This window comes from Echeneis naucrates, chromosome 4 (genome assembly GCF_900963305.1).
Source record: "Echeneis naucrates chromosome 4, fEcheNa1.1, whole genome shotgun sequence".
NCBI classification, from domain to species: Eukaryota; Metazoa; Chordata; class Actinopteri; order Carangiformes; family Echeneidae; genus Echeneis; species Echeneis naucrates.
Window position 1 is genome coordinate 18,484,935 of NC_042514.1, and position 25,001 is coordinate 18,509,935.

General features: G+C 46.0%; 21 non-coding genes across 21 annotated transcripts; all 21 read right to left on the reverse strand.

Annotated features, from left to right (window-relative positions):
- Nucleotides 1-103: 103 nt before the first annotated feature.
- On the reverse strand, nt 104-176 carry trnav-aac (transfer RNA valine (anticodon AAC)). Its single transcript has one exon. It is a non-coding gene; the product is annotated as a tRNA-Val (tRNA).
- Nucleotides 177-1,679: 1,503 nt separating this feature from the next.
- trnav-uac (transfer RNA valine (anticodon UAC)) lies at nt 1,680-1,752 on the reverse strand. Its single transcript has one exon. It is a non-coding gene; the product is annotated as a tRNA-Val (tRNA).
- A 694-nt stretch (nt 1,753-2,446) lies between these two features.
- On the reverse strand, nt 2,447-2,519 carry trnav-cac (transfer RNA valine (anticodon CAC)). The gene has a single exon. It is a non-coding gene; the product is annotated as a tRNA-Val (tRNA).
- Nucleotides 2,520-2,984: 465 nt separating this feature from the next.
- Nucleotides 2,985-3,057, reverse strand: trnav-cac (transfer RNA valine (anticodon CAC)). The gene has a single exon. It is a non-coding gene; the product is annotated as a tRNA-Val (tRNA).
- Nucleotides 3,058-4,844: 1,787 nt separating this feature from the next.
- trnam-cau (transfer RNA methionine (anticodon CAU)) lies at nt 4,845-4,917 on the reverse strand. The gene has a single exon. It is a non-coding gene; the product is annotated as a tRNA-Met (tRNA).
- Nucleotides 4,918-6,593: 1,676 nt separating this feature from the next.
- On the reverse strand, nt 6,594-6,666 carry trnav-aac (transfer RNA valine (anticodon AAC)). The gene has a single exon. It is a non-coding gene; the product is annotated as a tRNA-Val (tRNA).
- Nucleotides 6,667-7,138: 472 nt separating this feature from the next.
- trnav-uac (transfer RNA valine (anticodon UAC)) lies at nt 7,139-7,211 on the reverse strand. The gene has a single exon. It is a non-coding gene; the product is annotated as a tRNA-Val (tRNA).
- Nucleotides 7,212-7,548: 337 nt separating this feature from the next.
- On the reverse strand, nt 7,549-7,621 carry trnav-cac (transfer RNA valine (anticodon CAC)). Its single transcript has one exon. It is a non-coding gene; the product is annotated as a tRNA-Val (tRNA).
- A 284-nt stretch (nt 7,622-7,905) lies between these two features.
- trnav-cac (transfer RNA valine (anticodon CAC)) lies at nt 7,906-7,978 on the reverse strand. Its single transcript has one exon. It is a non-coding gene; the product is annotated as a tRNA-Val (tRNA).
- A 465-nt stretch (nt 7,979-8,443) lies between these two features.
- Nucleotides 8,444-8,516, reverse strand: trnav-aac (transfer RNA valine (anticodon AAC)). The gene has a single exon. It is a non-coding gene; the product is annotated as a tRNA-Val (tRNA).
- A 220-nt stretch (nt 8,517-8,736) lies between these two features.
- Nucleotides 8,737-8,809, reverse strand: trnam-cau (transfer RNA methionine (anticodon CAU)). The gene has a single exon. It is a non-coding gene; the product is annotated as a tRNA-Met (tRNA).
- A 1,210-nt stretch (nt 8,810-10,019) lies between these two features.
- On the reverse strand, nt 10,020-10,092 carry trnav-uac (transfer RNA valine (anticodon UAC)). The gene has a single exon. It is a non-coding gene; the product is annotated as a tRNA-Val (tRNA).
- Nucleotides 10,093-10,786: 694 nt separating this feature from the next.
- On the reverse strand, nt 10,787-10,859 carry trnav-cac (transfer RNA valine (anticodon CAC)). The gene has a single exon. It is a non-coding gene; the product is annotated as a tRNA-Val (tRNA).
- Nucleotides 10,860-11,324: 465 nt separating this feature from the next.
- trnav-aac (transfer RNA valine (anticodon AAC)) lies at nt 11,325-11,397 on the reverse strand. Its single transcript has one exon. It is a non-coding gene; the product is annotated as a tRNA-Val (tRNA).
- Nucleotides 11,398-11,617: 220 nt separating this feature from the next.
- trnam-cau (transfer RNA methionine (anticodon CAU)) lies at nt 11,618-11,690 on the reverse strand. The gene has a single exon. It is a non-coding gene; the product is annotated as a tRNA-Met (tRNA).
- Nucleotides 11,691-12,891: 1,201 nt separating this feature from the next.
- trnav-aac (transfer RNA valine (anticodon AAC)) lies at nt 12,892-12,964 on the reverse strand. The gene has a single exon. It is a non-coding gene; the product is annotated as a tRNA-Val (tRNA).
- A 1,496-nt stretch (nt 12,965-14,460) lies between these two features.
- trnav-aac (transfer RNA valine (anticodon AAC)) lies at nt 14,461-14,533 on the reverse strand. The gene has a single exon. It is a non-coding gene; the product is annotated as a tRNA-Val (tRNA).
- A 1,891-nt stretch (nt 14,534-16,424) lies between these two features.
- Nucleotides 16,425-16,497, reverse strand: trnav-cac (transfer RNA valine (anticodon CAC)). The gene has a single exon. It is a non-coding gene; the product is annotated as a tRNA-Val (tRNA).
- Nucleotides 16,498-17,167: 670 nt separating this feature from the next.
- Nucleotides 17,168-17,240, reverse strand: trnav-aac (transfer RNA valine (anticodon AAC)). The gene has a single exon. It is a non-coding gene; the product is annotated as a tRNA-Val (tRNA).
- A 1,114-nt stretch (nt 17,241-18,354) lies between these two features.
- Nucleotides 18,355-18,427, reverse strand: trnav-aac (transfer RNA valine (anticodon AAC)). Its single transcript has one exon. It is a non-coding gene; the product is annotated as a tRNA-Val (tRNA).
- A 1,201-nt stretch (nt 18,428-19,628) lies between these two features.
- Nucleotides 19,629-19,701, reverse strand: trnav-aac (transfer RNA valine (anticodon AAC)). The gene has a single exon. It is a non-coding gene; the product is annotated as a tRNA-Val (tRNA).
- Between the last annotated feature and the right edge of the window lie 5,300 nt (nt 19,702-25,001).

The window sequence follows — 25,001 nt, forward strand, 5'->3', positions numbered from 1 at the left end:
AGGGAAGAACCAAAAACATCGCTAAAGGCAATTCTTTCATCGAATTAAGAGGTATGCATTAACTGGAAAAAAGACGCTGATTTATTTCCAGCTGCAGCAAAGATGTTTCCGCCCAGTTTCGAACTGGGGACCTTTCGCGTGTTAGGCGAACGTGATGACCACTACACTACGGAAACCTGAATGCAAGCTGCTCCGCCCCTTCCAATCTAATGATTTCTGACGTGAACAGGTACTTTCATAAAAGCTGCATTTGCTCTTCCAGTTGCATCACCGAAATTTGGTCTTCCTAAGAATAGATGCAGATACTGGCAGGTATACTCACGAGAAGTCTTGAAGTGAAGCATCAGCTGACCTCTGACCTCTCTGCCTTTGTTGAAAAAGAATTACAGAAAATACTGTTCCGGCCCAGTTTTGAACTGGGGGCCTTTCGCGTATGAGGTGAACGTGATGACCACTACACTACAGAAACCTGTACAGGGCACCCTCTTCCCCTTGATGATGAAATGCCATCGTTACTACTGTTGTGATGGCCTCCCACGTGCTCTGAAAAGAACAATAGAGAGGCCTACATCCTGAAGCCTGGGCCAGAGTTGTCTGCCTGTTTGGAAATGGCGCCATGACCCCAGGATCCACCCCTAGGGTGTGGTTCTGAGTTTGAAGAGGAGGGCATTTGCTAGACACCAGCGCCCTCAGCAGGGATCCCCGATGACGTCACACAGGTAATAAAGACGCTCCATGGCTCTTGATCTTCGCTTTTTCCCAGTGCCCCGGTTGTGGGAGAGAGCTGTCCCAGCTTTTGTCTGGACCTCTCCAATGATATTCTAATTGCTTCAGACAATGGATCAGCCTCCATACTTCTCCTTTTGGATCTTAGTGCTGCTTTCGACACCATAGATCATAATATTTTACTACAGAGACTGGAACATGAAATTGGGATTAAAGGAACTGCACTAAGGTGGTTCAAATCCTATTTATCAGATAGACATCAGTTTGTTCATGTTCACAACAGCTCCTCCTCATGCACTGCAGTAAGTTATGAAGTCCCACAGGTTTGGGTACTTGGACCAATCGTCTTTACGCTTCATCTAGGCACCAAATGCCATCTTTACTACCGCAATTACACAATGAATTGACCAAACAAACAGCTGACGCCAACATTTTCTATTCTAATTCAGAGGTAGCACTTACCAAATACACAGGTCATACTCGCTCCAAGGCTCTCGATCTTCGCTGTTTCCCAGTGCCCCGGTTGTGGGAGAGAGCTGTTCCAGCTTTCGTCTGGACCTCTGATTGTTGCATCACCGAAATTTGCTCTTCCTACGAATAGATGCAGATACTGGCAGGTCTACTCACGAGAAGTCTTGAAGTGAAGCATCAGCTGACCTCTGACCTCTCTGCCTTTGTTGAAAAAGAATTAAAGAAAATACTGTTCCGGCCCAGTTTTGAAATGGGGGTCTTTCGCGTGTGAGGCGAACGTGATGACCACTACACTACAGAAACCTGTACAGGAGAGCCTCTTCCCCTTGATGATGAAATGCCATCGTTAATACGAAAATTGAAGCAACTGAGAATGCAAGGCAGGAACCAAAAACATCGCGAAAGCCAATTCTCCAAATTGAATTAAGAGGTATGCATTAACTAGAAACAGGCGCTGATTTATTTCCAGCTGACAGCAAACATGTTTCCGCCCAGTTTTGAACTGGGGACCTTTCGCGTGTAAGGCGAACGTGATGACCACTACACTACAGAAACCTGAGCACAAGCTCCTCTGCCCCTTCTGTCAGGTTTAAACCACCTAGAACATGATGAAACACAGGGAAGAAAGACAAAGGACAACAGCGCTCATTTTTACTTGCAAGGAGAACAGACAGAGATATGTTCAGTTACATTCTTTAACTGCTCTGACGTATCTCTTCCGTTCTCCCCTCTTTATTTCCTTAGGGTGGTCCCTAGTTAGTATGATCTCAAGTCCTGTAAGAAAAACACAAGTTTCTGCATTCCTGCAAGGTTAGTAAACGTACAAAAGATACTGATGAGAAGTAAAGTATTAGCTGATCTCTCTGCCTTTGTTAAGAAACACAGAAAGTTCTGTTCCTGCCCAGTTTCAAACTGGGGACCTTTCGCGTGTGAGGCGAACGTGATGACCACTACAATACAGAAACCTGTACAGGACACCCTCTTCCCCTTGATGATGAAATGCCACCGTTACTACTGTTGTGATGGCCTCCCACGTGCTCTGAAAAGAACAATAGAGAGGCCTACATCCTGAAGCCTGGGCCAGAGTTGTCTGCCTGTTTGGAAATGGCGCCATGACCCCAGGATCCACCCCTACACTACAGAAACCTGCACAGGACAAAAACATCGCGAAAGCCAATTCTCTAATTGAATTAACAGGTATGCAGTAACTAAAGAGAGATGCTGATTTATTTCCAGCTGACAGCAAACATGTTTCCGCCCAGTTTCGAACTGGGGACCTTTCGCGTGTGAAGCGAACGTGATGACCACTACACTACAGAAACCTGAATGCAAGCTGCTCCGCCCCGTCCAATCTAATGATTTCTGACGTGAACAGGTACTTTCATAAAAGCTGCATTTGCTCTTCCAGTTGCATCACCGAAATTTGGTCTTCCTAAGAATAGACGCAGATACTGGCAGGTCTACTCACGAGAAGTCTTGAAGTGAAGCATCAGCTGATGTCTGACCTCTCTGCCGTTGTTGAAAAAGAATAACTGAAAACACAGTTTCTGCCCAGTTTCAAACTGGAGATCTTTCGCCTGTAATGCAAACGTGATGACCGATACACTACGGAAAGCTGCACTGGACACTCCCTTCCCCTTGACGATGAAATGCCATCGTTACATCGAATATTGCTGACAATGCAAGGGAAGAACCAAAAACATCGCTAAAGGCAATTCTTTCATCGAATTAAGAGGTATGCATTAACTGGAAAAAAGACGCTGATTTATTTCCAGCTGCAGCAAAGATGTTTCCGCCCAGTTTCGAACTGGGGACCTTTCGCGTGTGAGGCGAACGTGATGACCACTACACTATGGAAACCTGAATGCAAGCTGCTCCGCCCCTTCCAATCTAATGATTTCTGACGTGAACAGGTACTTTCATAAAAGCTGCATTTGCTCTTCCAGTGGCATCACCGAAATTGGGTCTTCCTAAGAATAGATGCAGATACTGGCAGGTATACTCACGAGAAGTCTTGAAGTGAAGCATCAGCTGACCTCTGACCTCTCTGCCTTTGTTGAAAGAGAATTACAGAAAATACTGTTCCGGCCCAGTTTTGAACTGGGGGCCTTTCGCGTATGAGGCGAACGTGATGACCACTACAGTACAGAAACCTGTACAGGAGAGCCTCTTCCCCTTGATGATGAAATGCCATCGTTACTACTGTTGTGATGGCCTCCCACGTGCTCTGAAAAGAACAATAGAGAGGCCTACATCCTGAAGCCTGGGCCAGAGTTGTCTGCCTGTTTGGAAATGGCGCCATGACCCCAGGATCCACCCCTAGGGTGTGGTTCTGAGTTTGAAGAGGAGGGCATTTGCTAGACACAAGCGCCCTCAGCAGGGATCCCCGATGACGTCACACAGGTAACAAAGACGCTCCATGGCTCTTGATCTTCGCTTTTTCCCAGTGCCCCGGTTGTGGGAGAGAGCTTTCCCAGCTTTTGTCTGGACCTCTCCAATGATATTCTAATTGCTTCAGACAATGGATCAGCCTCCATACTTCTCCTTTTGGATCTTAGTGCTGCTTTCGACACCATAGATCACAATATTTTACTAGAGACTGGAACATGAAATTGGGATTAAAGGAAGTGCAATAAGGTGGTTCAAATCCTATTTATCAGATAGACATCAGTTTGTTCATGTTCACAACAGCTCCTCCTCATGCACTGCAGTCAGTTATGGAGTCCCACAGGTTTGGGTACTTGGACCAATCGTCTTTACGCTTCATCTAGGCACCAAATGCCATCTTTACTACCGCAATTACACAATGAATTGACCAAACAAACAGCTGAAGCCAACATTTTCTATTCTAATTCAGAGGTAGCACTTACCAAATACACAGGTCATACTCGCTCCAAGGCTCTCGATCTTCGCTGTTTCCCAGTGCCCCGGTTGTGGGAGAGAGCTGTTCCAGCTTTCGTCTGGACCTCTGATTGTTGCATCACCGAAATTTGCTCTTCCTACGAATAGACGCAGATACTGGCAGGTCTACTCACGAGAAGTCTTGAAGTGAAGCATCAGCTGATCTCTGACCTCTCTGCCGTTGTTGAAAAAGAATAACTGAAAACACAGTTTCTGCCCAGTTTCAAACTGGGGATCTTTCGCCTGTAATGCAAACGTGATGACCGATACACTACGGAAAGCTGCACTGGACACTCCCTTCCCCTTGACGATGAAATGCCATCGTTACTTCGAATATTGCTGACAATGCAAGGGAAGAACCAAAAACATCGCGAAAGCCAATTCTCTAACTGAATTAAGAAGTATGCAGTAACTAAAAAGAGATGCTGATTTATTTCCAGCTGACAGCAAACAAGTTTCTGCCCAGTTTCGAACTGGGGACCTTTCGCGTGTTAGGCGAACGTGATGACCACTACACTATGGAAACCTGAATGCAAGCTGCTCCGCCCCTTCCAATCTAATGATTTCTGACGTGAACAGGTACTTTCATAAAAGCTGCATTTGCTCTTCCAGTGGCATCACCGAAATTGGGTCTTCCTAAGAATAGATGCAGATACTGGCAGGTATACTCACGAGAAGTCTTGAAGTGAAGCATCAGCTGACCTCTGACCTCTCTGCCTTTGTTGAAAGAGAATTACAGAAAATACTGTTCCGGCCCAGTTTTGAACTGGGGGCCTTTCGCGTATGAGGCGAACGTGATGACCACTACACTACAGAAACCTGTACAGGAGAGCCTCTTCCCCTTGATGATGAAATGCCATCGTTACTACTGTTGTGATGGCCTCCCACGTGCTCTGAAAAGAACAATAGAGAGGCCTACATCCTGAAGCCTGGGCCAGAGTTGTCTGCCTGTTTGGAAATGGCGCCATGACCCCAGGATCCACCCCTAGGGTGTGGTTCTGAGTTTGAAGAGGAGGGCATTTGCTAGACACCAGCGCCCTCAGCAGGGATCCCCGATGACGTCACACAGGTAATAAAGACGCTCCATGGCTCTTGATCTTCGCTTTTTCCCAGTGCCCCGGTTGTGGGAGAGAGCTGTCCCAGCTTTTGTCTGGACCTCTCCAATGATATTCTAATTGCTTCAGACAATGGATCAGCCTCCATACTTCTCCTTTTGGATCTTAGTGCTGCTTTCGACACCATAGATCATAATATTTTAATACAGAGACTGGAACATGAAATTGGGATTAAAGGAACTGCACTAAGGTGGTTCAAATCCTATTTATCAGATAGACATCAGTTTGTTCATGTTCACAACAGCTCCTCCTCATGCACTGCAGTCAGTTATGGAGTCCAACAGGTTTGGGCACTTGGACCAATCGTCTTTACGCTTCATCTAGGCACCAAATGCCATCTTTACTACCGCAATTACACAATGAATTGACCAAACAAACAGCTGACGCCAACATTTTCTATTCTAATTCAGAGGTAGCACTTACCAAATACACAGGTCATACTCGCTCCAAGGCTCTCGATCTTCGCTGTTTCCCAGTGCCCCAGTTGTGGGAGAGAGCTGTTCCAGCTTTCGTCTGGACCTCTGATTGTTGCATCACCGAAATTTGCTCTTCCTACGAATAGACGCAGATACTGGCAGGTCTACTCACGAGAAGTCTTGAAGTGAAGCATCAGCTGATCTCTGACCTCTCTGCCGTTGTTGAAAAAGAATAACAGAAAACACAGTTTCTGCCCAGTTTCAAACTGGGGATCTTTCGCCTGTAATGCAAACGTGATGACCGATACACTACGGAAAGCTGCACTGGACACTCCCTTCCCCTTGACGATGAAATGCCATCGTTACTTCGAATATTGCTGACAATGCAAGGGAAGAACCAAAAACATCGCGAAAGCCAATTCTCTAATTGAATTAAGAGGTATGCAGTAACTAAAAAGAGATGCTGATTTATTTCCAGCTGACAGCAAACATGTTTCTGCCCAGTTTCAAACTGGGGACCGTTCGCGTGTTAGGCGAACATGATGACCACTACACTACGGAAACCTGAATGCAAGCTGCTTCGCCCCTTCCAATCTAATGATTTCTGACGTGAACAGGTACTTTCATAAAAGCTGCATTTGCTCTTCCAGTTGCATCACCGAAATTTGGTCTTCCTAAGAATAGACGCAGATACTGGAAGGTCTACTCACGAGAAGTCTTGAAGTGAAGCATCAGCTGATCTCTGACCTCTCTGCCGTTGTTGAAAAAGAATAACTGAAAACACAGTTTCTGCCCAGTTTCGAACAGGGGGCCTTTCGCGTGTGAGGCGAACTTGATGACCACTACACTACAGAAACCTGCACAGGTCAGCCCCTTCCCCTTGATGATGAAATGCCATCGTTAATACGAAAATTGAAGCAACTGAGAATGCAAGGCAGGAACCAAAAACATCTGACAGCAAACATGTTTCCGCCCAGTTTCGAACTGGGGACCTTTCGCATGTTAGGCGAACGTGATGACCACTACACTACGGAAACCTGAATGCAAGCTGCTCCGCCCCTTCCAATCTAATGATTTCTGACGTGAACAGGTACTTTCATAAAAGCTGCATTTGCTCTTCCAGTTGCATCACTGAAATTTGGTCTTCCTAAGAATAGATGCAGATACTGGCAGGTATACTCACGAGAAGTCTTGAAGTGAAGCATCAGCTGACCTCTGACCTCTCTGCCTTTGTTGAAAAAGAATTACAGAAAATACTGTTCCGGCCCAGTTTTGAAATGGGGGTCTTTCGCGTGTGAGGCGAACGTGATGACCACTACACTACAGAAACCTGTACAGGAGAGCCTCTTCCCCTTGATGATGAAATGCCATCGTTAATACGAAAATTGAAGCAACTGAGAATGCAAGGCAGGAACCAAAAACATCGCGAAAGCCAATTCTCCAAATTGAATTAAGAGGTATGCATTAACTAGAAACAGGCGCTGATTTATTTCCAGCTGACAGCAAACATGTTTCCGCCCAGTTTTGAACTGGGGACCTTTCGCGTGTAAGGCGAACGTGATGACCACTACACTACAGAAACCTGAGCACAAGCTCCTCTGCCCCTTCTGTCAGGTTTAAACCACCTAGAACATGATGAAACACAGGGAAGAAAGACAAAGGACAACAGCGCTCATTTTTACTTGCAAGGAGAACAGACAGAGATATGTTCAGTTACATTCTTTAACTGCTCTGACGTATCTCTTCCGTTCTCCCCTCTTTATTTCCTTAGGGTGGTCCCTAGTTAGTATGATCTCAAGTCCTGTAAGAAAAACACAAGTTTCTGCATTCCTGCAAGGTTAGTAAACGTACAAAAGATACTGATGAGAAGTAAAGTATTAGCTGATCTCTCTGCCTTTGTTAAGAAACACAGAAAGTTCTGTTCCTGCCCAGTTTCAAACTGGGGACCTTTCGCGTGTGAGGCGAACGTGATGACCACTACACTACAGAAACCTGTACAGGACACCCTCTTCCCCTTGATGATGAAATGCCACCGTTACTACTGTTGTGATGGCCTCCCACGTGCTCTGAAAAGAACAATAGAGAGGCCTACATCCTGAAGCCTGGGCCAGAGTTGTCTGCCTGTTTGGAAATGGCGCCATGACCCCAGGATCCACCCCTACACTACAGAAACCTGCACAGGACAAAAACATCGCGAAAGCCAATTCTCTAATTGAATTAACAGGTATGCAGTAACTAAAAAGAGATGCTGATTTATTTCCAGCTGACAGCAAACATGTTTCCGCCCAGTTTCGAACTGGGGACCTTTCGCGTGTGAGGCGAACGTGATGACCACTACACTACGGAAACCTGAATGCAAGCTGCTCCGCCCCTTCCAATCTAATGATTTCTGACGTGAACAGGTACTTTCATAAAAGCTGCATTTGCTCTTCCAGTTGCATCACCGAAATTTGGTCTTCCTAAGAATAGACGCAGATACTGGCAGGTCTACTCACGAGAAGTCTTGAAGTGAAGCATCAGCTGATGTCTGACCTCTCTGCCGTTGTTGAAAAAGAATAACTGAAAACACAGTTTCTGCCCAGTTTCAAACTGGAGATCTTTCGCCTGTAATGCAAACGTGATGACCGATACACTACGGAAAGCTGCACTGGACACTCCCTTCCCCTTGACGATGAAATGCCATCGTTACATCGAATATTGCTGACAATGCAAGGGAAGAACCAAAAACATCGCTAAAGGCAATTCTTTCATCGAATTAAGAGGTATGCATTAACTGGAAAAAAGACGCTGATTTATTTCCAGCTGCAGCAAAGATGTTTCCGCCCAGTTTCGAACTGGGGACCTTTCGCGTGTTAGGCGAACGTGATGACCACTACACTACGGAAACCTGAATGCAAGCTGCTCCGCCCCTTCCAATCTAATGATTTCTGACGTGAACAGGTACTTTCATAAAAGCTGCATTTGCTCTTCCAGTTGCATCACCGAAATTTGGTCTTCCTAAGAATAGATGCAGATACTGGCAGGTATACTCACGAGAAGTCTTGAAGTGAAGCATCAGCTGACCTCTGACCTCTCTGCCTTTGTTGAAAAAGAATTACAGAAAATACTGTTCCGGCCCAGTTTTGAACTGGGGGCCTTTCGCGTATGAGGCGAACGTGATGACCACTACACTACAGAAACCTGTACAGGGCACCCTCTTCCCCTTGATGATGAAATGCCATCGTTACTACTGTTGTGATGGCCTCCCACGTGCTCTGAAAAGAACAATAGAGAGGCCTACATCCTGAAGCCTGGGCCAGAGTTGTCTGCCTGTTTGGAAATGGCGCCATGACCCCAGGATCCACCCCTAGGGTGTGGTTCTGAGTTTGAAGAGGAGGGCATTTGCTAGACACCAGCGCCCTCAGCAGGGATCCCCGATGACGTCACACAGGTAATAAAGACGCTCCATGGCTCTTGATCTTCGCTTTTTCCCAGTGCCCCGGTTGTGGGAGAGAGCTGTCCCAGCTTTTGTCTGGACCTCTCCAATGATATTCTAATTGCTTCAGACAATGGATCAGCCTCCATACTTCTCCTTTTGGATCTTAGTGCTGCTTTCGACACCATAGATCATAATATTTTACTACAGAGACTGGAACATGAAATTGGGATTAAAGGAACTGCACTAAGGTGGTTCAAATCCTATTTATCAGATAGACATCAGTTTGTTCATGTTCACAACAGCTCCTCCTCATGCACTGCAGTAAGTTATGAAGTCCCACAGGTTTGGGTACTTGGACCAATCGTCTTTACGCTTCATCTAGGCACCAAATGCCATCTTTACTACCGCAATTACACAATGAATTGACCAAACAAACAGCTGACGCCAACATTTTCTATTCTAATTCAGAGGTAGCACTTACCAAATACACAGGTCATACTCGCTCCAAGGCTCTCGATCTTCGCTGTTTCCCAGTGCCCCGGTTGTGGGAGAGAGCTGTTCCAGCTTTCGTCTGGACCTCTGATTGTTGCATCACCGAAATTTGCTCTTCCTACGAATAGATGCAGATACTGGCAGGTCTACTCACGAGAAGTCTTGAAGTGAAGCATCAGCTGACCTCTGACCTCTCTGCCTTTGTTGAAAAAGAATTAAAGAAAATACTGTTCCGGCCCAGTTTTGAAATGGGGGTCTTTCGCGTGTGAGGCGAACGTGATGACCACTACACTACAGAAACCTGTACAGGAGAGCCTCTTCCCCTTGATGATGAAATGCCATCGTTAATACGAAAATTGAAGCAACTGAGAATGCAAGGCAGGAACCAAAAACATCGCGAAAGCCAATTCTCCAAATTGAATTAAGAGGTATGCATTAACTAGAAACAGGCGCTGATTTATTTCCAGCTGACAGCAAACATGTTTCCGCCCAGTTTTGAACTGGGGACCTTTCGCGTGTAAGGCGAACGTGATGACCACTACACTACAGAAACCTGAGCACAAGCTCCTCTGCCCCTTCTGTCAGGTTTAAACCACCTAGAACATGATGAAACACAGGGAAGAAAGACAAAGGACAACAGCGCTCATTTTTACTTGCAAGGAGAACAGACAGAGATATGTTCAGTTACATTCTTTAACTGCTCTGACGTATCTCTTCCGTTCTCCCCTCTTTATTTCCTTAGGGTGGTCCCTAGTTAGTATGATCTCAAGTCCTGTAAGAAAAACACAAGTTTCTGCATTCCTGCAAGGTTAGTAAACGTACAAAAGATACTGATGAGAAGTAAAGTATTAGCTGATCTCTCTGCCTTTGTTAAGAAACACAGAAAGTTCTGTTCCTGCCCAGTTTCAAACTGGGGACCTTTCGCGTGTGAGGCGAACGTGATGACCACTACAATACAGAAACCTGTACAGGACACCCTCTTCCCCTTGATGATGAAATGCCACCGTTACTACTGTTGTGATGGCCTCCCACGTGCTCTGAAAAGAACAATAGAGAGGCCTACATCCTGAAGCCTGGGCCAGAGTTGTCTGCCTGTTTGGAAATGGCGCCATGACCCCAGGATCCACCCCTACACTACAGAAACCTGCACAGGACAAAAACATCGCGAAAGCCAATTCTCTAATTGAATTAACAGGTATGCAGTAACTAAAGAGAGATGCTGATTTATTTCCAGCTGACAGCAAACATGTTTCCGCCCAGTTTCGAACTGGGGACCTTTCGCGTGTGAAGCGAACGTGATGACCACTACACTACAGAAACCTGAATGCAAGCTGCTCCGCCCCGTCCAATCTAATGATTTCTGACGTGAACAGGTACTTTCATAAAAGCTGCATTTGCTCTTCCAGTTGCATCACCGAAATTTGGTCTTCCTAAGAATAGACGCAGATACTGGCAGGTCTACTCACGAGAAGTCTTGAAGTGAAGCATCAGCTGATGTCTGACCTCTCTGCCGTTGTTGAAAAAGAATAACTGAAAACACAGTTTCTGCCCAGTTTCAAACTGGAGATCTTTCGCCTGTAATGCAAACGTGATGACCGATACACTACGGAAAGCTGCACTGGACACTCCCTTCCCCTTGACGATGAAATGCCATCGTTACATCGAATATTGCTGACAATGCAAGGGAAAAACCAAAAACATCGCTAAAGGCAATTCTTTCATCGAATTAAGAGGTATGCATTAACTGGAAAAAAGACGCTGATTTATTTCCAGCTGCAGCAAAGATGTTTCCGCCCAGTTTCGAACTGGGGACCTTTCGCGTGTTAGGCGAACGTGATGACCACTACACTACGGAAACCTGAATGCAAGCTGCTCCGCCCCTTCCAATCTAATGATTTCTGACGTGAACAGGAACTTTCATAAAAGCTGCATTTGCTCTTCCAGTTGCATCACCGAAATTTGGTCTTCCTAAGAATAGATGCAGATACTGGCAGGTATACTCACGAGAAGTCTTGAAGTGAAGCATCAGCTGACCTCTGACCTCTCTGCCTTTGTTGAAAAAGAATTACAGAAAATACTGTTCCGGCCCAGTTTTGAACTGGGGGCCTTTCGCGTATGAGGCGAACGTGATGACCACTACACTACAGAAACCTGTACAGGGCACCCTCTTCCCCTTGATGATGAAATGCCATCGTTACTACTGTTGTGATGGCCTCCCACGTGCTCTGAAAAGAACAATAGAGAGGCCTACATCCTGAAGCCTGGGCCAGAGTTGTCTGCCTGTTTGGAAATGGCGCCATGACCCCAGGATTCACCCCTAGGGTGTGGTTCTGAGTTTGAAGAGGAGGGCATTTGCTTGACACCAGCGCCCTCAGCAGGGATCCCCGATGACGTCACACAGGTAACAAAGACGCTCCATGGCTCTTGATCTTCGCTTTTTCCCAGTGCCCCGGTTGTGGGAGAGAGCTTTCCCAGCTTTTGTCTGGACCTCTCCAATGATATTCTAATTGCTTCAGACAATGGATCAGCCTCCATACTTCTCCTTTTGGATCTTAGTGCTGCTTTCGACACCATAGATCACAATATTTTACTAGAGACTGGAACATGAAATTGGGATTAAAGGAAGTGCAATAAGGTGGTTCAAATCCTATTTATCAGATAGACATCAGTTTGTTCATGTTCACAACAGCTCCTCCTCATGCACTGCAGTCAGTTATGGAGTCCCACAGGTTTGGGTACTTGGACCAATCGTCTTTACGCTTCATCTAGGCACCAAATGCCATCTTTACTACCGCAATTACACAATGAATTGACCAAACAAACAGCTGAAGCCAACATTTTCTATTCTAATTCAGAGGTAGCACTTACCAAATACACAGGTCATACTCGCTCCAAGGCTCTCGATCTTCGCTGTTTCCCAGTGCCCCGGTTGTGGGAGAGAGCTGTTCCAGCTTTCGTCTGGACCTCTGATTGTTGCATCACCGAAATTTCCTCTTCCTACGAATAGACGCAGATACTGGCAGGTCTACTCACGAGAAGTCTTGAAGTGAAGCATCAGCTGATCTCTGACCTCTCTGCCGTTGTTGAAAAAGAATAACTGAAAACACAGTTTCTGCCCAGTTTCAAACTGGGGATCTTTCGCCTGTAATGCAAACGTGATGACCGATACACTACGGAAAGCTGCACTGGACACTCCCTTCCCCTTGACGATGAAATGCCATCGTTACTTCGAATATTGCTGACAATGCAAGGGAAGAACCAAAAACATCGCGAAAGCCAATTCTCTAACTGAATTAAGAGGTATGCAGTAACTAAAAAGAGATGCTGATTTATTTCCAGCTGACAGCAAACAAGTTTCTGCCCAGTTTCGAACTGGGGACCTTTCGCGTGTTAGGCGAACATGATGACCACTACACTACGGAAACCTGAATGCAAGCTGCTCCGCCCCTTCCAATCTAATGATTTCTGACGTGAACAGGTACTTTCATAAAAGCTGCATTTGCTCTTCCAGTGGCATCACCGAAATTGGGTCTTCCTAAGAATAGATGCAGATACTGGCAGGTATACTCACGAGAAGTCTTGAAGTGAAGCATCAGCTGACCTCTGACCTCTCTGCCTTTGTTGAAAAAGAATTACAGAAAATACTGTTCCTGCCCAGTTTTGAGCGGGGGACCTTTCGCGTGTGAGGCGAACGTGATGACCACTACACTACAGAAACCTGCACAGGAAACCCTCTTCCCCTTGATGATGAAATGCCATCGTTACTACTGTTGTGATGGCCTCCCACGTGCTCTGAAAAGAACAATAGAGAGGCCTACGTCCTGAAGCCTGGGCCAGAGTTGTCTGCCTGTTTGGAAATGGCGCCATGACCCCAGGATCCACCCCTAGGGTGTGGTTCTGAGTTTGAAGAGGAGGGCATTTGCTAGACACCAGCGCCCTCAGCAGGGATCCCCGATGACGTCACACAGGTAATAAAGACGCTCCATGGCTCTTGATCTTCGCTTTTTCCCAGTGCCCCGGTTGTGGGAGAGAGCTGTCCCAGCTTTTGTCTGGACCTCTCCAATGATATTCTAATTGCTTCAGACAATGGATCAGCCTCCATACTTCTCCTTTTGGATGTTAGTGCTGCTTTCGACACCATAGATCATAATATTTTACTACAGAGACTGGAACATGAAATTGGGATTAAAGGAACTGCACTAAGGTGGTTCAAATCCTATTTATCAGATAGACATCAGTTTGTTCATGTTCACAACAGCTCCTCCTCATGCACTGCAGTCAGTTATGGAGTCCCACAGGTTTGGGCACTTGGACCAATCGTCTTTACGCTTCATCTAGGCACCAAATGCCATCTTTACTACCGCAATTACACAATGAATTGACCAAACAAACAGCTGAAGCCAACATTTTCTATTCTAATTCAGAGGTAGCACTTACCAAATACACAGGTCATACTCGCTCCAAGGCTCTCGATCTTCGCTGTTTCCCAGTGCCCCGGTTGTGGGAGAGAGCTGTTCCAGCTTTCGTCTGGACCTCTGATTGTTGCATCACCGAAATTTGCTCTTCCTACGAATAGACGCAGATACTGGCAGGTCTACTCACGAGAAGTCTTGAAGTGAAGCATCAGCTGATCTCTGACCTCTCTGCCGTTGTTGAAAAAGAATAACTGAAAACACAGTTTCTGCCCAGTTTCAAACTGGGGATCTTTCGCCTGTAATGCAAACATGATGACCGATACACTACGGAAAGCTGCACTGGACACTCCCTTCCCCTTGACGATGAAATGCCATCGTTACTTCGAATATTGCTGACAATGCAAGGGAAGAACCAAAAACATCGCGAAAGCCAATTCTCTAATTGAATTAAGAGATATGCAGTAACTAAAAAGAGATGCTGATTTATTTCCAGCTGACAGCAAAGATGTTTCCGCCCAGTTTCGAACTGGGGACCGTTCGCGTGTTAGGCGAACGTGATGACCACTACACTACGGAAACCTGAATGCAAGCTGCTTCGCCCCTTCCAATCTAATGATTTCTGACGTGAACAGGTACTTTCATAAAAGCTGCATTTGCTCTTCCAGTTGCATCACCGAAATTTGGTCTTCCTAAGAATAGACGCAGATACTGGCAGGTCTACTCACGAGAAGTCTTGAAGTGAAGCATCAGCTGATCTCTGACCTCTCTGCCGTTGTTGAAAAAGAATAACTGAAAACACAGTTTCTGCCCAGTTTCAAACTGGGGATCTTTCGCCTGTAATGCAAACATGATGACCGATACACTACGGAAAGCTGCACAGGCCAGCCCCTTCCCCTTGATGATGAAATGCCATCGTTAATACGAAAATTGAAGCAACTGAGAATGCAAGGCAGGAACCAAAAACGTCTGTTTACAGCTGACAGCAAACATGTTTCCGCCCAGTTTCGAACTGGGGACCTTTCGGGAGTTAGGCGAACGTGATGACCACTACACTACGGAAACCCGCACAGGTCACCTCCTTCCGCTTATCAAGAAATGCCATCATTACCACTGTTGCGATAGCCTCCCACGTGCTCTGAAAATAACAATCGAGAATCCTACATCCTGAAGCCTGGGCCAGAGTTGTCTACCTGTTTGAAAATGGCGCCATGACCCCAGGATCCACCCCTAGGGTATGGTTTTGAGTTTGAACAGGAGGGCATTTGCCAAACGCCAGCGCCCTCAGCAGGGATCCCCGATGACGTCACACAGGTAATAAAGACGCTTCATGGCTCTTGATCTTCGCTTTTTCCCAGTGCCCCAGTTGTGGTAGAGAGCTGTCCCAGCTTTCGAGTAGCAGCAGCGGTGTCCCTGAAACCAGAACAATTGCAGTGGTATCAGATGTCGGAAGAGGCCGTCCCACAAGTGTCTCTGGCTTTACATCCTAAACATCAGGTTAAAGAATTGGGTGGGATGGTAAAACTAGCATTAGCACAGGATGATTGGGTTATCACGGACATTCGCGGAGTACTTTATTCGGCTAGAGCCAACATATACTCAATTCAAGTAGAAGCCGTAGATAGCTCAGTTCTGGAGGAGGCCCAGGTCTCCCGGTTTCACGGTAGAGAAAAAACAGATCACCCTGAGGCTGCGTCTATCATTGACTCTCTACCAGAGTCCCTATGGGCGCAGGGCCCGACAGAATTGGGACTGGTGCAATGTGAACCATTAACTTTTGAGGTGAACACCTCTGATCCAGTGTGGATCAATCAGTACCCCCACAAGCCCCAAGCAGAGGAGGGCATCGCAGACACCATTCAGGGCCTCATATCACAGGGCGTATGATCTCTGACCTCTCTGCCGTTGTTGAAAAAGAATAACTGAAAACACAGTTTCTGCCCAGTTTCAAACTGGGGATCTTTCGCCTGTAATGCAAACGTGATGACCGATACACTACGGAAAGCTGCACTGGACACTCCCTTCCCCTTGACGATGAAATGCCATCGTTACTTCGCTTACTTGCTGACAATGCAAGGGAAGAACCAAAAACATCGCTAAAGGCAATTCTTTAATCGAATTAAGAGGTATGCATTAACTGGAAAAAAGACGCTGATTTATTTCCAGCTGACAGCAAAGATGTTTCTGACCAGTTTCGAACTGGGGACCTTTGGCGTGTTAGGCGAACGTGATGACCACTACACTACGGAAACCTGAATGCAAGCTGCTCCGCCCCTTCCAATCTAATGATTTCTGACGTGAACAGGTACTTTCATAAAAGCTGCATTTGCTCTTCCAGTTGCATCACCGAAATTTGGTCTTCCTAAGAATAGATGCAGATACTGGCAGTTATACTCACGAGAAGTCTTGAAGTGAAGCATCAGCTGACCTCTGACCTCTCTGCCTTTGTTGAAAAAGAATTACAGAAAAAAACTGTTCCTGCCCAGTTTCGAACTGGGGACCTTTCGCGTGTGAGGCGAACGTGATGACCACTACACTACAGAAACCTGTACAGGACACCCTCTTCCCCTTGATGATGAAATGCCATCGTTACTACTGTTGTGATGGCCTCCCACGTGCTCTGAAAAGAACAATAGAGAGGCCTACATCATGAAGCCTGGGCCAGAGTTGTCTGCCTGTTTTGAAATGGCGCCATGACCCCAGGATCCACCCCTAGGGTGTGGTTCTGAGTTTGAAGAGGAGGGCATTTGCTAGACACCAGCGCCCTCAGCAGGGATCCCCGATGACGTCACACAGGTAATAAAGACGCTCCACGGCTCTCGATCTTCGCTGTTTCCCAGTGCCCCGGTTGTGGGAGAGAGCTGTTCCAGCTTTCGTCTGGACCTCTGATTGTTGCATCACCGAAATTTGCTCTTCCTACGAATAGACGCAGATACTGGCAGGTCTACTCACGAGAAGTCTTGAAGTGAAGCATCAGCTGATCTCTGACCTCTCTGCCGTTGTTGGAAAAGAATAACTGAAAACACAGTTTCTGCCCAGTTTCAAACTGCGGACCTTTCGCGTGTGAGGCGAACGTGATGACCACTACACTACAGAAACCTGGACAGGACACCCTCTTCCCCTTGATGATGAAATGCCATCGTTAATACGAAAATTGAAGCAACTGAGAATGCAAGGCAGGAACCAAAAACATCTGTTTCCAGCTGACAGCAAACATGTTTCCGCCCAGTTTCGAACAGGGGACCTTTCTCGTGTTAGGCGAACGTGATGACCACTACACTACGGAAACCCGCACATGTCACCTCCTTCCGCTTATCAAGAAATGCCATCATTACCACTGTTGCGATAGCCTCCCACGTGCTCTGAAAATAACAATCGAGAATCCTACATCCTGAAGCCTGGGCCAGAGTTGTCTACCTGTTTGAAAATGGCGCCATGACCCCAGGATCCACCCCTAGGGTATGGTTTTGAGTTTGAACAGGAGGGCATTTGCCAAATGCCAGCGCCCTCAGCAGGGATCCCCGATGACGTCACACAGGTAATAAAGACGCTTCATGGCTCTTGATCTTCGCTTTTTCCCAGTGCCCCAGTTGTGGTAGAGAGCTGTCCCAGCTTTCGAGTAGCAGCAGCGGTGTCCCTGACACCAGAACAATTGCAGTGGTATCAGATGTCGGAAGAGGCCGTCCCACAAGTGTCTCTGGCTTTACATCCTAAACATCAGGCTAAAGAATTGGGTGGGATGGTAAAACTAGCATTAGCACAGGATGATTGGGTTATCACGGACATTCGCGGAGTACTTTATTCGGCTAGAGCCAACATATACTCAATTCAAGTAGAAGCCGTAGATAGCTCAGTTCTGGAGGAGGCCCAGGTCTCCCAGTTTCACGGTAGAGAAAAAACAGATCACCCTGAGGCTGCGTCTATCATTGACTCTCTACCAGAGTCCCTATGGGCGCAGGGCCCGACAGATGTGCGACTGGTGCAATGTGAACCATTAACTTTTGAGGTTAACACTTCTGATCCAGTGTGGATCAATCAGTACCCCCACAAGCCCCAAGCAGAGGAGGGCATCGCAGACACCATTCAGGGCCTCATTTCACAGGGCGTATGATCTCTGAGCTCTCTGCCGTTGTTGAAAAAGAATAACTGAAAACACAGTTTCTGCCCAGTTTCAAACTGGGGATCTTTCCCGTGTAATGCAAACGTGATGACCGATACACTACGGAAACCTGCACTGGACACTCTCTTCCCCTTGACGATGAAATGCCATCGTTACTTCGCTTACTTGCTGACAATGCAAGGGAAGAACCAAAAACATCGCTAAAGGCAATTCTTTAATCGAATTAAGAGGTATGCATTAACTGGAAAAAAGACGCTGATTTATTTCCAGCTGACAGCAAAGATGTTTCCGCCCAGTTTCGAACTGGGGACCTTTCGCGTGTTAGGCGAACGTGATGACCACTACACTACGGAAACCCGCACATGTCACCTCCTTCCGCTTATCAAGAAATGCCATCATTACCACTGTTGCGATAGCCTCCCACGTGCTCTGAAAAGAACAATAGAGAGGCCTACATCCTGAAGCCTGGGCCAGAGTTGTCTGCCTGTTTGGAAATGGCGCCATGACCCCAGGATTCACCCCTAGGGTGTGGTTCTGAGTTTGAAGAGGAGGGCATTTGCTAGACACAAGCGCCCTCAGCAGGGATCCCCGATGACGTCACACAGGTAACAAAGACGCTCCATGGCTCTTGATCTTCGCTTTTTCCCAGTGCCCCGGTTGTGGGAGAGAGCTTTCCCAGCTTTTGTCTGGACCTCTCCAATGATATTCTAATTGCTTCAGACAATGGATCAGCCTCCATACTTCTCCTTTTGGATCTTAGTGCTGCTTTCGACACCATAGATCACAATATTTTACTAGAGACTGGAACATGAAATTGGGATTAAAGGAAGTGCAATAAGGTGGTTCAAATCCTATTTATCAGATAGACATCAGTTTGTTCATGTTCACAACAGCTCCTCCTCATGCACTGCAGTCAGTTATGGAGTCCCACAGGTTTGGGTACTTGGACCAATCGTCTTTACGCTTCATCTAGGCACCAAATGCCATCTTTACTACCGCAATTACACAATGAATTGACCAAACAAACAGCTGAAGCCAACATTTTCTATTCTAATTCAGAGGTAGCACTTACCAAATACACAGGTCATACTCGCTCCAAGGCTCTCGATCTTCGCTGTTTCCCAGTGCCCCGGTTGTGGGAGAGAGCTGTTCCAGCTTTCGTCTGGACCTCTGATTGTTGCATCACCGAAATTTCCTCTTCCTACGAATAGACGCAGATACTGGCAGGTCTACTCACGAGAAGTCTTGAAGTGAAGCATCAGCTGATCTCTGACCTCTCTGCCGTTGTTGAAAAAGAATAACTGAAAACACAGTTTCTGCCCAGTTTCAAACTGGGGATCTTTCGCCTGTAATGCAAACGTGATGACCGATACACTACGGAAAGCTGCACTGGACACTCCCTTCCCCTTGACGATGAAATGCCATCGTTACTTCGAATATTGCTGACAATGCAAGGGAAGAACCAAAAACATCGCTAAAGGCAATTCTTTAATCGAATTAAGAGGTATGCATTAACTGGAAAAAAGACGCTCATTTATTTCCATCTGACAGCAAAGATGCTACCGCCCAGTTTCGAACTGGGGACCTTTCGCGTGTTAGGCGAACGTGATGACCACTACACTACGGAAACCTGAATGCAAGCTGCTCCGCCCCTTCCAATCTAATGATTTCTGACGTGAACAGGTACTTTCATAAAAGCTGCATTTGCTCTTCCAGTTGCATCACCGAAATTTGGTCTTCCTAAGAATAGATGCAGATACTGGCAGGTATGGCTAGTTATTTTACTTCCTAACATTCATCGTTATTGGGTGCGGTAAGCGTGTTGCGTCATTTCCGGTCACTGGCGGTTGTGCTCTCTATTGTGCTTGTGTTGTTTCCACTGTTCTTCTGCTATTATTTCCTAATTCACTCGAGTAATCAGGCAGAAAATTATTTTCACACCAACACTAGGTTTTAGAAGTCAATATCTCCCCTTTCTCCAAAGTTTATAACCGTTTCTGTTCCTCCGCTAATCAAACTACCCGATTAGCAATGTCCTCTAGCTCTCTGTCTCCACTCTCTGTTCCTCCTTCTCCTCCTCCTCTCCTCTCCTGTTCTCTGTGCCTCATGTGTAGTTATTCTTCTGCCTCCTTTTATGATAGCACCTCTTGTCATAGATGTAGAATGATGGTAGAAATGGAGGCGAAGATTAATGAGTCAGAATCCCGGCTCCGCACTTTAGCTAGCCCAACTTATGCTAGTGTAGTTAGCCCCCCCCCTGTAGCTGGTGCGGACCAACCTAGACGAGCTCATACAGCAGCTAAGATAGTTTCCTCCCCCCCAGTGGCTCCCGAGCAGCCGGGATCTAGTCAGGGCGGCTGGGTGACTGTCCGAGACATGAGGCATAGTCGTAGGCAGCAGCCCCCGGTTCACCATCGACCAGTTCACGTTTCCAACAGGTTCTCCCCTCTCAGCGACACACCCGCTGAAAAGCCGACTCTAGTGATTGGTGATTCTATTCTGAGAAACGTGAAGTTAGCGACACCGGCGGCCATAGTGAAGTGTATCCCGGGGGCCAGAGCAGGCGACATCCAGTCTTATCTGAAACTGCTGGCTAAGGGTAAACGTAAATATGCTAATATTGTAGTTCACGTCGGCAGTAACGACACCCGACTTCGCCAGTCGGAAGTCACAAAAATGAATGTGGAATCGGTGTGTACTTTTGCTAAAACGATGTCGGACACTGTAGCTTTCTCCGGCCCCCTCCCCAATCGGACCAGTGATGACATGTACAGCCGCATGTCGTCATTTAACCGCTGGCTGTCGAGGTGGTGTCCCGAAAACAACGTGGGCTACATAGATAACTGGAAGTCTTTCTGGGGGAGACCTGGTCTAATTAGGAGAGATGGTGTCCATCCCACCGTGGACGGGGCCGCTCTCATTTCTAGAAATATGGGTGGTTTTCTTAGAAATCCAAAACCCTGACAATCCCGGGTCTAGACCAGGAGGCAGAGCCGCAGTTTAACACGCTCCTCTGCGCCTCAGTCAGAGCGGTCATCTGCCGAGAATAGAATAGAGTCTCTGTCTATGTTTAGGTCTATAGAAACCGTGTCTGTCCCCCGACGACCTAAATTTAGAAAAGTTAATAAACTCAAATTAATTCTAAAAAAGAGGAGCTAAAAACAAAAACCTAACTGTAATTAAAACAGCCACAAACTTAGTCTCAAATAACACTGCGATCAAATGTGGACTGTTGAACATTCGATCATTATCATCAAAATCTCTACTAGTAAATGATCTCATAGCTGATCACCATATTGATTTATTTTGTATAACTGAAACGTGGCTGCAGCAGGATGAGTATGTTAGCATTAATGAAGCTACACCCCCAACTCATGTTAACTTTCATATCCCTCGTACCACAGGTCGAGGAGGTGGGGTGGCTGCAATATTTCAGTCAAGCCTATTAATCAACCCCAGACCAAAATCTGGCTGCAGGTCTTTTGAAAGCCTCACTCTTAGTCTCTCCCACTCGGACTGGAAAGGTGAAAAACCAGTTCTGTTAGTTACAGTATACCGTCCACCTGGTCCGTACTCAGAATTCCTATCAGAGTTTTCTGAGTTTATATCAGAGTTAGTACTTAGTACAGATAAAATCATTATTCTGGGAGATTTCAATATACATGTTGATGTAGAAAGCGACAGCCTTAGTTCTGGGTTTCTTTCCCTACTAAACTCAATTGGCTTTTCCCAGCACGTGAATGAACCCACTCACTTTTACAATCATATCCTTGATCTTGTTCTAACTTATGGCATTGAAATTGACAAGCTAACAATTCTTCCCCAAAATTCTCTCCTGTCTGACCATTACCTTATTACATTTGAGTTTACTTTAATGGGCTCCACAGCATTGAGGAATAAATTCAGCTATAGAAGATGTTTATCTGAAGCTGCTGTGGCTAAATTTAAAGAGAACATTTGGTCATCATTCCCAACAATGCCATATCTAAATCTAAATTTAAATGAGGATTTCTCCCATACGCAGGTTGATGACCTTGTGACTAGCACTATGGCCACACTGCGTTCGAATCTTGATAATGCCGCCCCTCTCAAAAAGAAAGTATTCAATCTGAGGAGGATGGCTCCCTGGTATAGTTACCAAATCCGTACCTTGAAGCAGACATCAAGGAAATTAGAAAGAAACTGGCGTTCCAGTAAGTCAGAAGAGTCTCACAGAGCCTGGAAAGACAGCCTAAAAACGTATAAAAAAGCTCTCCGCAGTGCTAGAAGTTCATATTACTCAGCACTCATAGAAGAAAACAAGAACAACCCCAGGTTTCTCTTCAGCACTGTAGCCAGGCTGACAGAGAGCCATAGCTCAGTTGAACCAGTGATCCCCTTAGCTCTAAGCAGTAATGATTTTATTAGTTTTTTTTTTCAGACAAAATTCTCACGATCAGAGAAAGAATTTATCAGCTCTTGCCTACGTTAGATAAAAATCCCCTTCTGAAGACGGCAACTGCTGAATCAGCTGCGGCGCCTCTTTTACATCTGGAATCATTCTCACCTCTAAATCTCTCAGAGCTAGCTTCTATAGTTTCATCATCCAGACCGTCAACCTGTCTATTAGACCCAGTACCAACTAGCCTCTTTAAAGAGATCTTTTATGTAATTGAGCCGTTTATTCTAGATTTGGTTAATCTGACTTTATTTCTGGGTTATGTACCTCAGGCACTTAAGACTGCGGTCATCAAACCCCAGCTTAAAAAGCCTAATCTTGATCCAGATGTTTTGGCAAACTATAGACCCATATCGAACCTTCCATTTATTTCTAAAATCATTGAGAAAGCTGTAGCAAAACAACTACACGAGCATCTGGATGGGAACAGTTTGTTTGAAGAGTTTCAGTCAGGATTTAGAGCCCATCATAGCACAGAAACAGCGCTGGTTAAAGTCTCCAATGACATTCTAATGGCCTCAGACAATGGATCAGCCTCCATACTTCGCCTTCTAGATCTTAGTGCTGCATTCGACACCATAGATCACAATATTTTACTACAGAGACTGGAACATGAAATTGGAATTAAAGGAACTGCACTAAAGTGGTTCAAATCCTACTTATCAGATAGACATCAGTTTGTTCATGTAAACAACAGCTCCTCCTCATGTACTGTAGTCAGTCATGGAGTCCCGCAGGGTTCGGTACTTGGACCAATCCTCTTTACGCTTTATCTGCTTCCTCTAGGCAACATTATCAGGAAACACAGCATCAATTTCCACTGCTACGCAGACGATACTCAGCTGTACCTATCAATGAAGCCAAATGAAGTCAGTCAGATAGTCAGACTGCAGGCATGTCTTGATGACATAAAAGTCTGGATGACTGGAAATTTTTTACTTCTCAACTCTGACAAAACAGAAGTTATTGTACTCGGTCCTAAGCACCTCAGAAAAATACTATCTAATCATCTCATCAGTTTGGACGGCATTACTTTGGCCTCCAGCTCCACTGTAAGAAACCTTGGAGTAATTTTTGACCAGGACATGTCCTTTGTCCCTCACATAAACAAGTTAGTCGGGCAGCTTTCTTCCACCTGAGAAACATTAGGAAAATCAGAAACATCCTCTCTCAGGATGATGCAGAAAAAACTAGTCCATGCATTTGTAACTTCTAGGCTGGACTACTGTAACTCATTACTATCTGCATGTCCAAACAAATCTCTAAAAGGCCTTCAGTTAATTCAGAACGCTGCTGCACGAATATTAACAGGAACTAGGAAAAGAGATCACATCTCTCCCGTGTTAGCTGCTCTTCATTGGCTGCCAGTAAAATATAGAGTAGAATTCAAAATCCTTCTTTTAACGTATAAAGCTCTTAATGGCCAAGCTCCATCGTATCTCAGAGAGGTCATAGTTCCTTACTGTCCTAGCAGGCCACTCCGCTCTCTAGATGGAGGTTTACTTGTGGTTCCTAGAGTCTCCAAGAGTAAATCTGGAGGCAGATCGTTCAGTTATCAGGCTCCTCTTCTATGGAACCAACTCCCAGCATCGGTCCGGGGGGCGGACTCTTTAGTAACTTTCAAGACCAGGCTTAAAACTTTCCTGTATGACAGAGCGTACAGTTAAAAAGTCCTCTACTCTTTAGGTATGCTGCTATAGGCCTAGGCTGCTGGGGGAAGGACTGAGCTTCTCTCTCTCTCTCTCTCTCTCTCTCTCTCTCTCTCTCGCTCTCTGTCTCTCCCTGTCACCCTCTCTCCCCTCTTTCTCTCTAACTCCCTCCTTGCATGCGCTGATAAAAACCATCCTTATTAAAAAAAAAACAAAAAAAAACAAAACAGTTTCACCCAGTTCTAAGCATTTATACTGCATTTACTAACCATGTTCTGCCAAAGTCTCTGTCTCTCCCAGTTCCTCTCCTCTCTCTCCCTGTCCTCATCCTGCAGGTGGTGCCTCATCTCCATCCCATGTTCCTGCAACACCTGCTGGTCCCATATAGCATGAATTCTGTATTACAGCTCAACTCCATGAACTTCATGCAACAACATGTTCCTGCCTACACCCCCCCCCTCCAATGCCTGCCTGCCTGTCTCTCTCTCTCTCTCTCTCTCAACCCAACCGGTCAAGGCAGATGGCCGCCCCCCTTGAGCCTGGTTCTGCTCGAGGTTTCTGCCTCTTAAAGGAAGTTTTTCCTTTCCACTGTTGCCAAGTGCTTGCTCATCGGGGGATCTGTTGGGTCTCTTTAAATAAATTATAAAGAGTTGGTCTAGACCTGCTCTATATGTAAAGTGCCTTGATGTAACTTTGTTATGATTTGGCGCTATACAAATAAATCTGATTTGATTTGATTTGATTTGATATACTCACGAGAAGTCTTGAAGTGAAGCATCAGCTGACCTCTGACCTCTCTGCCATTGTTGAAAAAGAATTACAGAAAATACTGTTCCTGCCCAG